The following is a 6281-nucleotide window of genomic DNA, read 5'->3' as shown; positions in this document are numbered from 1 at the left end:
ATGAGGCACGCCGTAGCAGGGGCACTAGCGGGCTAATTTTGACCACCTGGGGTTCTTGCACGCGCATCTAAAACTAAGTACACGAGCGTTTTTGCATTTCGGCCGTTATCGGAGTGCGACTGCCGCGGCTGTAATTGAACCCTCGACATGGAGCTGAGAAGCGGCACAGCCACCCGACTTGCGCCGCTTGAGCTTTTTCCAGATATTGGTGTCCCAAAACGCTAGTATCCTGTCTTTGTTGGCAACGTAATAGAGAGACGGAGAACGAAGAGCTCAGTTAATAGAAAGCCGCTCTTCCTCTACTCTGAATGACTCAGCGAAAAGACATCACGAAAGATTTGGGACGAGAAAATCACACGCATGAAGATTTCATAACCGCAAGAAATATCATGACAAAATTATTCTACTAAGCACCTAATCACAAATAACAGTGACAGTGACAAGAACTTTATTAGAGTGTCCTGAGGAACTCGATTGGGGGGAACCGAAGGCTCCCCGGTCAAGTTGGTGGCTCCGCCCACGACGGGACAGGGAGGTGGTGATTCTCCGCGACGTCGCGGGCCCTCTGGACGGCCTGTAGTTGGTTTGTGAAATCCGAGCTCTTCAGCAAGGCGTCCCACTTGGACTTGTTATGAAAGTCTGAGCCCGCGTTGTACGGGCACAGCCAGAGCATGTGGTCGAAGGAGCAGCACGCGTGACCGCATTTGGAGCACGACTGCGGGTAGTTCGGGTCTTTCCAACTAAGCGCTCTCGGGGTGAGGTAGGATCTCGTCTGTAAAAGCCTGAAAGTAACAGCCTGAGCCCTGTTCAGTTCGGGCTAGGGGGAGGGAATTTCCTCCTGCTGTGTCTGTAATGTGACGTAATTTCGTGAAAGGTCGTAAGATTATCTTTGAAGGGGGAATCCTGCGGGGGAGCCGGACCGTTAGCTCGGGCGCGGTTCGTGAATTCACGCGCCAGGCAGTTGGCCCGCTCGATAGGGTTGCAACCTGCTTGGTTAGTTACATCGTTCACGTGTGCCGGGAACCACGCTATGGTATGACCTCCAGTGTCTTCTCGCGTAGTAATACGAAAGGATCTGTTGACGATGTCGGCTGCGTGTTTACAAACTATAGTGCGGACGAGAAAGCCCTGACCGCCGTGCGCGAGTCGGAGAAAATGGTCGCCGGGCCTTTTGCGGCTTGAAGAGCCAAGGCTATCGCGGTTTCCTCCGCCTCGTTCGCGTGTTTAGCGCAAATTGATGCGGCGCTGATAAGTGTACCGCGCGCGTCAACGACCGTGATTGCAAACCTGTCTTCGCTGCCATGTTTGGCGGCGTCGACAAAATGCATCTGCCCCGTAAGGATCGATTCGTCGAAGGATGGTTCTAGCCCGCGCTCTTCTGCGACCTTCGTTATATATTGGGTGGATGTTCCTCGGTACAGGCTCAACCTTTATACCTCTACGGGCTAATTTAGACAGGGGGTGTCTATCGAGCGGTGCCTGTATAGGGAGTTGACCAGCTTCATCAAGAATTTTGATTCCCGACTTAGTTGACGAAAGCCTGGAGATCTGTGCAATAAACTGCGCTTCAATTAATTCGTCTGTGGTATTGTGAATTCCGAGTTCAAGTAGTTTTACTGTGCTAGCGGATTGCGGAATACAGAGCATTCTTTTGACGCCGGGTCTGATGAGCGTGTCGAGTTTGTTCTTTTCAATTTTGCTCCATTTGAGGTGCGGTGCCATGTAAGTAATGTGACTGATGAAGAAAGCTTGGAAGACCCTGAGTAGGTTGTCCTCCTTGAGTCCCCCCCCCCCCCCCCCCCTTTTGCTTGCGATTCTAGTAATGAGTCTTAGTATGTTTTTCGCCTGCGCACCTAGCTTGCTTAGAGCTTCTGCATTACAGCCTTTGACGTTGATTAAATGTTCTAAAATTTTGATGGAGTTCACCCTCGGAATGGGGTGCCCTTCTCGTGTTGTAATTTCGACTGGCAGCGTTTCCAGAGGCTCGAGGTTCCTAACGCCCTGCCTCGGCTGTCTGTAGAGGAGGAGTTCGGATTTGGTCGGTGACAGCTTGAGACCCGTGCATGTAAGAAATTCTTCCGTTACATCTATGGCCGGTTGGAGAGATTGCTCTAGATCGGCCAGAGATCCCCCCGGGGACCAGATTGTGATATCGTCTACATAGATTGCGTGGCCCATTTTTGGGAGTGCGGCCAGCCTTTCGGAGAGTTTATGCATGGCGATATTAAATAGTAGCGGGGATAGGACCGAGCCATGAGGGGTTCCGCAGTTGCCCAGTTCGTAAGGACCACCCGAGATCGTGCCCAGTCGAAGGAACGCTTTCCTTTCCGATAGGAACGAGAGAGTGAAATTAAAGAATTTCCGCCCTAGGTTGAGATGAGAAATTTCGTTCAAGATGTGTTCGTGAGCCACCTTATCAAAGGCCTTAGCGAGGTCGAGTGCAATGATACCTCGTACGTCCCGCGTCTCGTTATCGAATATAGAGCTTTTCAGGAGGAGCATTGCGTCCTGTGTGGAGAGTCCCTTTCTAAAACCTATTAGATTATGCCTAAATAGTTCGTGGTTCTCTACGGGTTCGTCGATTCGATTGTGTACTGCATGTTCTGCCACTTTGCAAATGCACGATGTTAGAGAGATGGGACGCAGGTTATTTATGTGCGGAGGTTTCCCTAGTTTGGGGATGAGCACCACCTTGGCGGTGCGCATTTCCGACGGGACCTGCCCCGAGCTCCACACCTCGTTTATCTCTGCCGTTAGGATTTCGATGGCCTTTTCGTCCAGGTTCCGGAGGAGCTTGTTGGTGAACCCGTCTGGCCCCGGGGCCGATCTTCCATTTAGGTTCAAGGGTACGTCTCTGATTTCTGAAATCGTAAAAGGTTTGTCTAATTCTGGCCTGTCTAGCCCCGTGTAAACCTCTTTAATGCTTATGCCTTGCGAATCTCCTTCCTTGACGGGTAGGTAAGTTGGCGCCAGGTCGTCGAAAACTACTTCGTTTGTCAGGCCCGAGTTAACCTGCTTATGAATGAGCCTATCGACGGCGAGATTTAGCGCATTCCGGGGCTGTTTATCGTTTAGGAGGCTTTTAAGCAGATTCCACTTACTACCTCTTCTCATGCGACCGTCCGTTTCGTTGCACGTTTCGTCCCACTGTTGCAGGGCCAGTTGCTTGGAATAGCACTCTATTTCCTTGTTTAGTGACGTTAGTTTTGCTCGTAGTCGGCGATTTAATTTCTGTATTTTCCACCTCTCTCCAAGAGCGTATTTAGCCTCCAGAAGATGCGCTAACCACGAGTCCATTTTGGGGACTTCAAGTTCTGTGCTAATTTCTTTGGTCGCGTTTTTGACGGCATGTTTAAGATTGGTAATTAGTTCTTTGAAGGATTCGCCTGAGGGGGCAGTTTCGGCTCGAATTTTGCGGAAAAGGTCCCAATCGACGTATTCGTATTTGACCGGAGGTTTGGGTTTGACCCGCACCGCGATATCGAGAACGTAGTGGTCACTACCCAAGTCCTCTTGGAGATTATCGCACGTGCCCTCGATATTTCGGAAGAATGTGAGGTCTGACGTTGTGTCTCGACTGACCGAATTACCCCTTCCAGTGGGAAACCTAGGATCTGTAACAAGGGTGAGGTTAAAATAGGCTGCACATCCGCCTAAGTTTGTGCCCTTCTTGCTGTTAATGCCGTATCCCCATTCCGTGTTCGGAGCGTTGAAGTCCCCCGCAATTAAGATGGGCGCGTCTCTGGCTGCCCTGATTGCGGAATGGAATAGTGCATTAAAGTCTCTGTTCTTATCTGCAGGCGAACTGTAGACGTTAATAATAAAGACATTCGCGTTGCTCGATCTACTGGGCACGAGCTCGATCAGTTGTGCTTCTAGTCCGCTACGATATTTTGGAACGGTGTGCTCCACAAAGCAGACGCTCTTTTTAACTAAGGCGGCGATGCCTCTCCCCGTTTCGCCTTTGTACGCTACTGCGCGATACCCCGACAGAGTAATCTCCTTCTCCGCGAGCGTCTCCTGCAGTAAAATGACTTGTGGCTTGTCTGTCACCGATCTGACGAGCTGACCTAATGGAGCCTTGCGCCTCTGGAAGCTAGCACAGTTCCACTGCCAAATTATAATGGTATTGTTATTTGTGATAGCCATCTTGTTTACTGTGAAATTTTAGAAACCTTTGGCGCCCCCGTCGGGATTTGATCCGGTCGGGAGCGGTTCAGTATGTGTTGTTTGTCTACTTTTGGGCTGAGCCCTAGGTCTTTCTAATAGCGTTACTCTCGACTCTATGACGGAGAGCATTTCCATAATCCTACCATCGACCATACCAACGCGAAGGAAGCAGGTGGTAGGATCAGATGCAATAATCTTTGGTAAATGAAGTTTTCAACAAGGAATCAAAATATATTTTTAAATATATTAAAAAATATATTTATAATATTAGTGCATCTGATCCTACCACATGCTTCCTTCGCGTTGGTATGGTCGATGGTAGGTATAGTTAATTTTCTTTACTTCCTAATATTTTTTCATAACTTTATTTCAGTATTGTTTTGTTTTTGCTTTGCGCGACGACACCTCAACAGTGGCCTCATTGAGCTATGGCCTTCTCGTGCTAAGCACGAGTTGTCGTCGGTTCGATGTCTGTGGCCAAGGAAGGCAGCTACTTAGCACGGGGTGCCAGTTTAGCGCAGGGTAAAACAACCTTTCATTTTGGGTTCAGAACTGTACGCAAATAATGTAGGTAATGAAGTAGCTGCATGTCTAATCAACGAAACGTTTATAGCCATGGCAATTTCAGTGAATACTGGACGATTCACCGCAATAATAATAATAATAATAATAATAATTGTCAACGCGGGTATGTTTTTTGTTCTTTATAAAGCTCCGAAATGCCATGAGACACTTTACATACCAACAAAATAATCATAGGCATGTTCAATTAGCATTGAATATGGCAGAATTGCCAAGAAAGAAAGGTTCAATCGTTTTTCTATTTTATTTCTTTTTTTATACAACACTGAGACGCCATGAAACATGGCCCAACACGGAGGCAACTACGGACCTCTCGCAAACGTCCGCTCGACGCAAACCGCAATATGGCCACAGTGTACTAGATCTAGTACACTGTAATATGGCGGGCGGCACTGCGGCAGCTCGCAGCCTCCCGCTCTGAAACTGCCTTGTCCACCATCTAACGGCTGCAGAGCAAGCACGACTCCGCCACGATAAAAAAAAAAAAATTGTTTTCCCGCCAAGAAACACTGTCTTAATAGGGTTTCGAGAAGTGAATACAAATAGTACTTTTGAACACTTTTTCTACCCGATTTCAAGCATAACATATGTAACTGGTACAAGTCGTCTTAAGGAAGTCGAAAAAGGTCCGAAATCTGTTTTATCGACGTATCCCTGAAATCGACGTTTTTAAGACTGTGTGTGCTACCTGGGAAACGGCACTCGTTTCAGCTTGTGTCTACCGAGAGAGATAATAAACGTTTATTTAGAATTCATTAATGTGTCCTCTATCGTCTTCTAGCCGACGCGCCGCAGTCCAGGATGCCAGGAGCCCGGGCTGCCTCTAGCGCCTGCCCCACCAGCGGCTGCTGGTCACGCAGGTTAGAGCTGGACAGCAATGTACTGAATAGGTGATACTGTACAAAAGAATTGCCGATAAGTGCCGAATTTACCGATTAAAATAAACGCTGATAAATGCGTGCCAAATAAAAAAAAATCGTAGATGCCAAGAAAACCGATCACTTAATATAATTGAGAGACTACCCATTAATTAATTTTTGTCATTTTCTGAAACAAAGTGTGTTCTCCTTGTAAGGATACACTTTTTTAAAGATTTCATGTCTTAGTAAGAAATCCTGTATACATGTATTGTGTTGATCATTTGGCAACTCTGAATCCTTATCTTTTTGTTGTATAGCACAGACGGAAGGACCCCAAAAAAGGACAAGATGACACACAAAACGCCTTGTGTGCTGTCTTGTTCTGCTCTTTGTCATCATTACCTTTGAACTGTACAACCCAGAGGTCACAAACCAGCAAGTCCAAGTTTCCACTATCCTGAATCCTGAGAATATGTTTGTGATTGGTAACAATAAAGCTTCCCTTTATTAGTCTGGGCAATATACCAAGCACCTCAGCACTCGTATTCCAGCTCAACCAGCATCGAGGCACACAAGGCACCACTTTCCTGGGTACGTCTTGCCTGGTACGTGTGACCTCCCCTGGCTACACCCCTGTATGAACTGCTTAGGTTCCGAGTGAACAGGAAA

This window comes from Dermacentor albipictus, chromosome 4, assembly GCF_038994185.2.
Source record: "Dermacentor albipictus isolate Rhodes 1998 colony chromosome 4, USDA_Dalb.pri_finalv2, whole genome shotgun sequence".
Classification (NCBI taxonomy): Eukaryota; Metazoa; Arthropoda; class Arachnida; order Ixodida; family Ixodidae; genus Dermacentor; species Dermacentor albipictus.
Note: the sequence above shows the minus strand (reverse complement) of the source record.